The following is a 10,383-nucleotide window of genomic DNA, read 5'->3' on the forward strand; positions in this document are numbered from 1 at the left end:
TAGTCGAAAACTTCCCTAACATGGGAAAGGAAATAGCCACCCAAGTCCAGGAAGCGCAGAGAGTCCATACAGAATAAACCCAAGGAGAAAACACGCCGAGACACATAGTAATCAAAGTGGCAAAAATTAAAGACAAAGAAAATTATTGAAAGCAGCAAGGGAAAAAACGACAAATAACATACAAGGGAACTCCCATAAGGTTAACAGCTGATTTCTCAGCAGAAACTCTGCAAGCCAGAAGGGAGTGGCATGATATACTTAAAGTGATGAAAGGGAAGAACCTACAACCAAGATTACTCTACCCGGCAAGGATCTCATTTAGATTTGATGGAGAAATCAAAAGCTTTGCAGACAAGCAAAAGCTAAGAGAATTCAGCACCACCAAACCAGCTCTACAACAAATGCTAAAGGAACTTCTCTAAGTGGGAAACACAAGAGAAGAAAGGACCTACAAAACAAACCCAAAACAATTAAGAAAATGGTCATAGGAACATACATATCGATAATTACCTTAAACGTGAATGGATTAAATGCCCCAACCAAAAGACATAGACTGGCTGAATGGATACAAAAACAAGACCCATATATATGCTGTCTACAAGAGACCCACTTTAGACCTAGGGACACATACAGACTGAAAGTGAGGGGATGGAAAAAGATATTCCATGCAAATGGAAATCAAAGAAAGCTGGAGTAGCTATACTCATATCAGATAAATAGACTTTAAAATAAAGAATGTACAAGAGACAAGGAAGGACACTACATAATGATCCAGGGATCAATCCAAGAAGAAGATATAACAATTATAAATATATATGCACCCAACATAGAGCACCTCAATACATAAGGCAACTGCTAACAGCTATAAAAGAGGAAATCGACAGTAACACAATAATAGTGGGGGACTTTAACACCTCACTTACACCAATGGACAGATCATCCAAAATGAAAATAAATAAGGAAACAGAAGCTTTAAATGACACAATAGACCAGATAGATTTAATTGATATATATAGGACATTCCATCCAAAAACAGCAGATTACACGTTCTTCTCAAGTGCGCACGGAACATTCTCCAGGATAGATCACATCTTGGGTCACAAATCAAGCCTCAGTAAATTTAAGAAAATTGAAATCATATCAAGCATCTTTTCTGACCACAACGCTATGAGATTAGAAATGAATTACAGGGAAAAAAACGTAAAAAAGACAAACACATGGAGGCTAAACAATACGTTACTAAATAACCAAGAGATCACTGAAGAAATCAAAGAGGAAATCAAAAAATACCTAGAGACAAATGACAATGAAACACGACGACCCAAAACCTATGGGATGCAGCAAAAGCGGTTCTAAGAGGGAAGTTTATAGCTATACAAGCCTACCTAAAGAAACAAGAAAAATCTCAAGTAAACAATCTAACCTTACACCTAAAGAAACTAGAGAAAGAAGAACAAACAAAACCCAAAGTTAGCAGAAGGAAAGAAATCATAAAGATCAGAGCAGAAATAAATGAAATAGAAACAAAGAAAACAATAGCAAAGATCAATAAAACTAAAAGTTGGTTCTTTGAGAAGATAAACAAAATTGATAAGCCATTAGCCAGACTCATCAAGAAAAAGAGGGAGAGGACTCAAATCAATAAAATCAGAAATGAAAGGGAGAAGTTACAACAGACACCGCAGAAATACAAAGCATCCTAAGAGACTACTACAAGCAACTTTATGCCAATAAAATGGACAACCTGGAAGAAATGGACAAATTCTTAGAAAGGTATAACCTTCCCAGACTGAATCAGGAAGAAACAGAAAATATGAACAGACCAATCACAAGTCATGAAATTGAAACTGTGATTAAAAATCTTCCAACAAACAAAAGTCCAGGACCAGATGGCTTCACAGGTGAATTCTATCAAACATTTAGAGAAGAGCTAACACCCATCCTTCTCAAACTCTTCCAAAAAATTGCAGAGGAAGGAACACTCCCAAACTCATTCTATGAGGCCACCATCACCCTGATACCAAAACCAGACAAAGACACTACAAAAAAAGAAAATTACAGACCAATATCACTGATGAATATAGATGCAAAAATCCTCAACAAAATACTAGCAAACAGAATCCAGCAACACATTAAAAGGATCATACACCACGATCAAGTGGGATTTATCCCAGGGATGCAAGGATTCTTCAATATACGCAAATCAATCAATGTGATACACCATATTAACAAATTGAGAATAAAAACCATATGATCATCTCAATAGATGCAGAAAAAGCTTTTGACAAAATTCAACACCCATTTCTGATAAAAACTCTCCAGAAAGTGGGCATAGAGGGAACCTACCTCAACATAATAAAGGCCATATATGACAAACCCACAGCAAACATCATTCTCAATGGTGAAAAACTGAAAGCATTTCCTCTAAGATCAGGAACGAGACAAGGATGTCCACTCTCACCACTATTATTCAACATAGTTCTGGAAGTCCTAGCCACGGCAATCAGAGAAGAAAAAGAAATAAAAGGAATACAAATTGGAAAAGAAGAAGTAAAACTGTCACTGTTTGCGGATGACATGATACTATACATAGAGAATCCTAAAACTGCCACCAGAAAACTGCTAGAGCTGATTAATGAATATGGTAAAGTTGCAGGATACAAAATTAATGCACAGAAATCTCTTGCATTCCTATACACTAATGATGAAAAATCTGAAAGAGAAATTATGGAAACACTCCCATTTACCATTGCAACAAAAAGAATAAAATACCTAGGAATAAACCTACCTAGGGAGACGAAAGACCTGTATGCAGAAAACTATAAGACACTGATGAAAGAAATTAAAGATGATACCAACAGATGGAGAGATATACCATGTTCTTGGATTGAAGAATCAACATTGTGAAATGAGTATACTACCCAAAGCAATCTACAGATTCAATGCAATCCCTATCAAATTACCAATGGCATTTTTTACGGAGCTAGAACAAATCATCTTAAAATTTGTATGGAGACACAAAAGACCCCGAATAGCCAAAGCAGTCTTGAGGGAAAAAAATGGAGCTGGAGGAATCAGACTCCCTGACTTCAGACTATACTACAAAGCTACAGTAATCAAGACAGTATGGTACTGGCACAAAACAGAAACATAGATCAATGGAACAAGATAGAAAGCCCAGAGATTAACCCACGCACCTATGGTCAACTAATCTATGACAAAGGAGGCAAAGATATACAATGGAGAAAAGACAGTCTCTTCAATAAGTGGTGCTGGGAAAACTGGACAGCTACATGTAAAAGAATGAATTAGAATACTCCCTAACACCATACACAAAAATAAACTCAAAATGGATTAGAGACCTAAATATAAGACTGGACACTATAAAACTCTTAGAGGAAACATAGGAAGAACACTCTTTGACATAAATCACAGCAAGATCTTTTTTGATCCACCTCCTAGAGTAATGGAAATAAAAACAAAAATAAACAAATGGGACCTAATGAAACTTCAAAGCTTTTGCACAGCAAAGGAAACCATAAACAAGACGAAAAGACAACCCTCAGAATGGGAGAAAATATTTGCAAATGAATCAACGGACAAAGGATTAATCTCCAAAATATATAAACAGCTCATTCAGCTCAATATCAAAGAAACAAACACCCCAATCCAAAAATGGGCAGAAGACCTAAATAGACATTTCTCCAAAGAAGACATACAGATGGCCACGAAGCACATGAAAAGATGCTCAATATCACTAATTATTAGAGAAATGCAAATCAAAACTACAATGAGGTATCACCTCACTCCTGTTAGAATGGGCATCATCAGAAAATCTACAAACAACAAATGCTGGAGAGGGTGTGGAGAAAAGGGAACCCTCTTGCACTGTTGGTGGGAATGTAAATTGATACAGCCACTATGGAGAACAGTATGGAGGTTCCTTAAAAAACTAAAAATAGAATTACCATATGACCCAGCAATCCCACTACTGGGCATATACCCAGAGAAAACCGTAATTCAAAAAGACACATGCACCCGAATGTTCATTGCAGCACTATTTACAATAGCCAGGTCATGGAAGCAACCTAAATGCCCATCAACAGACGAATGGATAAAGAAGTTGTGGTACATATATACAATGGAATATTACTCAGCCATAAAAAGGAACGAAATTGAGTCATTTGTTGAGACATGGATGGATCTAGAGACTGTCATACAGAGTGAAGTAAGTCAGAAAGAGAAAAACAAATATCGTATATTAATGCATGTATGCGGAACCTAGAAAAATGGTACAGATGAGCCAGTTTGCAGGGCAGAAGTTGAGACACAAATGTAGAGAATGGTCATATGGACACCAAGGGGGGAAAACTGCGGTGAGGTGGGGATGGTGGTGTGCTGAATTGGGCAATTGGGATTGACATGTATACACTGATGTGTATAAAACTGACGCCTAATAAGAACCTGCAGTATAAAAAAACAAACAAAACAACTAATACTAAACTTTCATTGGGTTATTTGTATGGAAATATGTTAATATAAATGTTTCAGACATTACATGAAATTTCTAAAAATCTTATATTTGTATTTGTATGGAAATATGTATGGAAATATGTTAATATAAATGTTTCAGACATTACATGAAATTTCTAAAAATCTTATATTTGTATTTGTATGGAAATATGTATGGAAATATGTTAATATAAATGTTTCAGACATTACATGAAATTTCTAAAAATCTTATATTTGTATTTGTATGGAAATATGTATGGAAATATGTTAATATAAATGTTTCAGACATTACATGAAATTTCTAAAAATCTTATATTTGTATTTGTATGGAAATATGTATGGAAATATGTTAATATAAATGTTTCAGACATTACATGAAATTTCTAAAAATCTTATATGTTCTGGTATAATGTTATAAGTAATAATCCTAGTTATTACTTTAAAATGTATATCTCAGAAATAACTAATTTTCTTGTCAACTGCATTATTATGAACTTTCATCAAATCTTTAACCGTGGTCATTTTTAAGTCTTTTGTCATTTACAGACAGTTCTGGGTGTAAAAAAAAAAAAAAAAAAAAAAAAACGATATATGTACGCTTATGTTCACTGAAGCATTATAGCCAAGCTATGGAAGCAACCTAAGTGTCTGTCGATAGATGAATGGATAAAGAAATGTGGTGTGGGGCTTCCCTGGTGGCGCAGTGGTTGAGAATCTGCCTGCCGATGCAGGGGACACGGGTTCGAGCCCTGGTCTGGGAAGATCCCACATGCTGCGGAGCAACTAGGCCCGTGCGCCACAACTACTGAGCCTGCGCGTCTGGAGCCTGTGCTCCACAACAAGAGAGGCTGCAATAGTGAGAGACCCGTGCACCGCGATGAAGAGTGGCCCCCGCTTGCCACAACTAGAGAAAGCCCTCGCACAGAAACGAAGACCCAACACAGCCAAAAATAAATAAATAAATAAAATAATAATAAATTAAAAATAAAAAAGAAATGTGGGGTGTGTGTGTGTGTGTGTGTATATATATATATATATATATATATATATATATATATATATACACACACACAATGGAATATTGCTCAGCCATAAAAAAGAATGAAATCTTGTCACTTGCAACAGTATGTATGGACCTAGAGGGTATTATGTTAAGTGAAATAAGTCAAATAGAGAAAGACAAATACTGTATGATTTCACTTATATGTAGAATCTTAAAAAAAAATGAACAGAACAAATTCATAAATACAGAGAACAAACAGGTGGTTGCCAGAGGGGATAGGGTTTGGGTGGACTAGTGAAAAATGTGAGGGAGATTAAGAGTACAGAAAAATGAGTTATGGGGATGAAATGTACAGCATGGGGAATATAGTCAATTCTATTGTAATATCTTTGTATGGTGACAGATAGTAACTAGACATATCATGGTGATCATTTGTAGAAATATTGAATCACTATGTTGTACATCTGGAACTAACATAATGATATAGCTCAATTATACTTCATTTAAAAAATATGTAGACACTGGGAGGAAATGCAGCAAAATGCTAATGATGGTTATCTCTATGGGGTGGGGATTATGGGTGATTCTTAAACTTTATGCATTTATGTATTTCTTGTAACATCAGAAAGAAAACAATAAATGTCATTCAAAAAGTTTAATGTTTAAGTGATTCTTAATTTTACATGGAAAATATATAAGAATTGATAAGAAAGTTTGAAGAAAATAGTGAGGACCTGCCACAGCAGAAATTAAAGGAAAATATAATCATTGTGATAAAAGAAGCCATAGATTGAATAGAAAGCTAAGAAATAAGAATTTTATGTATGATAAATATGATATTTCAAATCAATAATAGACATAGGTAGACGTCATTTGACCCAAAAATTGCACTTTTGAAATCTATTCTACAGAAACAGTGACACATATATATAAAGGATAAAACATATGGAAGGTTGTTTATTGACATATCATTTGAATTGGTGCTTCTGGAAGTAACTAAAAGTACATAATTAGGAAAATGGTATATTAATACAGTGGAATACAAAGCTGTTATTATATTTATTTTTAAAAATTTATTTATTTATTTTTGGCTGCATTGGGTCTTTGTTGCTGCGCGCAGGCTTTCTCTAGCTGCGGCGAGCAGGGGCTACTCTTTGTTGCGGCACACAGGCTTCTCATTGCAGTGGCTTCTCTTGCTGCGGAGCACGGGCTCTAGGTGCGCGGGCTGCAGTAGTTGTGGCATGTGGGCTCAGTAGTTGTGGCTCGCGGGCTCTAGAGCACAGGCTCAGTAGTTGTGGCGCACGGATTTAGTTGTTCCACGGCATGTGGGATCTTCCCGGACCAGGGCTCGAACCCGTGTCCCCTGCATTGGCAGGCGGATTCTCAACCACTGCGCCACCAGGGAAGTCCCAAAAGCTTTTATTATTTTTAATGAAGTTCTATATATCCTTACCTGAAAGGACATTCATAATCTATTAATAATTTTTTAAAGCAAGCTACATATGAATATACACTCCGTTTTGGTTGAAATATGTGAGGATGTGTATATATGTGTTTATGTGTGAATAATAATATGCATTTATTGAGAGCTTACTATCTGCCAAGAATTTTTTCAAGTTCATCTATATTAATTCATTTAATCCACACAACAATCCTAACATGTGGTACTCCTTTTTAGAGGTGAGAAAAGTGAGGTACAGAGTACCTGCCACAGGTTACACAGCTGGAATTGGCAGAGCAGGGAACTGAACCCAGGACAGTTGGCTCCAAAGCCTATTCTTTTAACCACTAACATGGATAGATATGGGTGGATGAATGGATGAACAGAGATGGACAGATAGAATGTCAGAAGGATGATGCATGGATATGTCTGTAACAATGCAAAAACTTGAAAAGGATATGCATCAAATTGTTAAAATGTGTCCTCTAAGAGGTGGACTTCAGTGGGCCAAAGATGGGCATTCACTTCTTAAATAATATAATGTTTTTTAAAATAGAGAGAGTAAGAATGATGTGATTATGGGTTAGTGTGATTCCTTTATAATTTTTCAAATAAAAATAAAAGTTAAAATTATGCTTTCAAAGATTCTAAAATGACACAGGATTTGTTCATGCCTAACAGATCAGGGTTTCTCAAAGGTGAGGACGGGACTTTTGAAAATTCTACATTGTTTTCAGCTCCACCCACCCAGTGAAAAGATCTATGTATTATAGATGATAAAACAAACTACATATCAAAGTGTAGAGTTTCATATCATGACCTTACTTTTGTTTAAAATATTATCAGAACCTATCTGTAGGTTGTGTGATCAGGGATACTTTTAATCTCATTCGTAATTGGAACTTGCAAAATTGTCTTCAGAAAAAGCACAATAAATATTAAAATAAAAATTGTAGAAAAAAATAAAAGAACTCTCACCCATCTTTTTAAAAGTCTCCCAAGTATCCCAGTGCCCCACGATTTCTTTGGTGAGGCAAATCGCCTTCCATTTTTCCTCTGTGGGCCTCGGCTGGAAGCATGAGTACCAAGTATCCAGGGGGTAGTTATTGAATGGCTTATTTTTAATTTTTATTTATTTATTTATTTATTTATGGCTGTGTTGGGTCTTCGTTTCTGTGTGAGGGCTTTCTCTAGTCGCGGCAAGCGGGGGCCACTCTTCATCGCGGTGCGCGGGCCTCTCACTATCGCGGCCTCTCTTGTTGCGGAGCACAGGCTCCAGATGCGCAAGCTCAGTAATTGTGGCTCACGGGCCCAGCTGCTCTGCGGCATGTGGGATCTTCCCAGACCAGGGCTCGAACCCGTGTCCCCTGCATTGGCAGGCAGACTCTCAACCACTGCGCCACCAGGGAAGCCCGAATGGCTTATTTTTAATCTTGGTCATTTCAGGAGAGGGACTAGGTAGACATCGAGGACGTGAGGCTCCCTTTGCCAGGCTTGGAATATAGTGTTCTCTGAAATATATAAAATAAAAAATAAGATGTCTAGCAAAAATCCTTCCAATCAATTTGAATAGTTCACAGAATCCTGTGATTTTAGGGAAGCCTCAAAATATTGAAATAAGGGGAAAGCTAAGAGTAAAAGGAATACCGGTCAGATTGCTTAATTTAAACTCACATAAAGCGATACTGAGTCAAGAAGAGAATTAGCTAAAGGAAGTGGTTTCTGGTCAGTGAGAAGGGTATAGTCAAGCCTTAACTCTTTTTGACAAACTGCTATTTGGTTTAGGTGAGTTAATTAACCTTATTTTTGTAAGTACCTGTATAAGAAAATGATGATCTGATCATGCCTGATTTCCATTATTCTCTGTGATCACAGTTCTGATATTTAAACATTCTAAGTACTTGTTGACATATTCCTTGAAAATCTGAGGTTATTTCTCACAAGATGGTAAAGTCAGGGCTACAAGCAAGCAAAACTAAGTAAAATGTTCATTGTGATTATTAGTTAATAGATACATTTAGAAAAACTAGGCAAAAAAACCCCTGCTATAGTCTCAAGCATCTTTAGCCTCAATTTTATCATAGTTTTAAAACCATGATTACCTTCAGATCTCTATTTGCATAAACATAAGCTTAAAGCAAAACTATCATTTTAGATCATGAATCTCTTTGAGACCTTGTATCCTCAAACCTTCTCTTGGTTATATGCATTCTCTAATTTGTAGACGCCTAAAGTAATGATGATGTCTTCTCTCAGTAATCTCACAGGGGTTAGCTATTTCCTATGTAATAATAATAATAGGTGATTTTATATATAATAAAAATATTATGAAGAAAGTGCTGAATCAACCTGCTGTGGTAAATAGGTTTACAGGAAATAAATTATCACAACAGCAGATGTTCAAGACCAATAAAACCTTCACCATAGTACTGAGCCATGACCATGAGTTTATAGTTATAGTATTATATGCAATTTTAAACTAACTAATTGGTGAAAGAAAAAGTCCTAGATCCTGGCTGATCTAAAATTAAAAAGGTGAATTTTTTAAAAGTTCTTCTTTCTCTGGTATGGAGAGGAGGGATGGAAATACACTTCCTTAGAGTGCATTTTCACTTTTAATAATCACCTGCCTTTGATAAGTACTGGGCTTAAGGGCCCTTGCTGATTAGTAACCGTGTTTATTGACTGTGTTCACAGGGCTTCTACATACATACATACATACATACATACATACCTTTTTAATCCTCACAACACTCAAGTCTTCTGACTCCAGGTTCCATGCTTAAACCCTCAAATCATTTGGTAAATCAAACATGTTAATACAATTTAGCAGGATGACCAGTAAAAGAAATGTATTTTTAATTACATTCTTTCATTATTTATAATCAAAGGAAAGCAAATAAATAAAATACTTGAAGCATTTCCCTCTCTTGGAAAAAAGGTGTACTTCCTGTCTTTCACATATGTTTAATTTCAACAGTTCTGTGGTCATGATACAATAATGGAAATAAAATGAGATGCCTCTCAACTCTAAGATTTTATGATTTAGATAATGAAGACCACTTGAAGCCAATTTTTTGTTTTGTTTTGTTTTTTTACTAACTCATTCCAATGAATTGCACAATGAATTAATTACAGTATTAACACTGTTATTTATTTCAAGGATTAAACTAACATTTCCCCTTGGGCATTAACATTCTAGAAAAACACCTACCTTGAATTCAACCATGAGGCTCCACACCTCAAACCTCCAGATTCCTGTTAAAAACAAAAACAAAAGCAAAAAACCTTATTCACCTTGGCTGTTTCTACCTGGGCTGAGAGAGGATTGGTAAATTATATAAAAAAAAAAGAAAATGTAATTTAATCCAAAATCATCTATTCAACCACACCTTTTCAGCATGTGTTACCATAAGGTCAGAGAATA

General features: G+C 35.8%; 1 long non-coding RNA gene across 1 annotated transcript; it reads right to left on the reverse strand.

Moving 5' to 3' along the window:
• Nucleotides 1–8,282: 8,282 nt before the first annotated feature.
• LOC118901332 lies at nt 8,283–9,747 on the reverse strand. Its single transcript, XR_005021331.1, has 3 exons — nt 9,691–9,747; nt 8,773–8,915; nt 8,283–8,467 (listed from the first exon to the last, which is right to left on the reverse strand). It is a non-coding gene; the product is annotated as an uncharacterized LOC118901332 (long non-coding RNA).
• Nucleotides 9,748–10,383: the final 636 nt, after the last annotated feature.

This window comes from Balaenoptera musculus, chromosome 9 (assembly GCF_009873245.2).
Source record: "Balaenoptera musculus isolate JJ_BM4_2016_0621 chromosome 9, mBalMus1.pri.v3, whole genome shotgun sequence".
In the NCBI taxonomy this organism is placed as follows: Eukaryota; Metazoa; Chordata; class Mammalia; order Artiodactyla; family Balaenopteridae; genus Balaenoptera; species Balaenoptera musculus.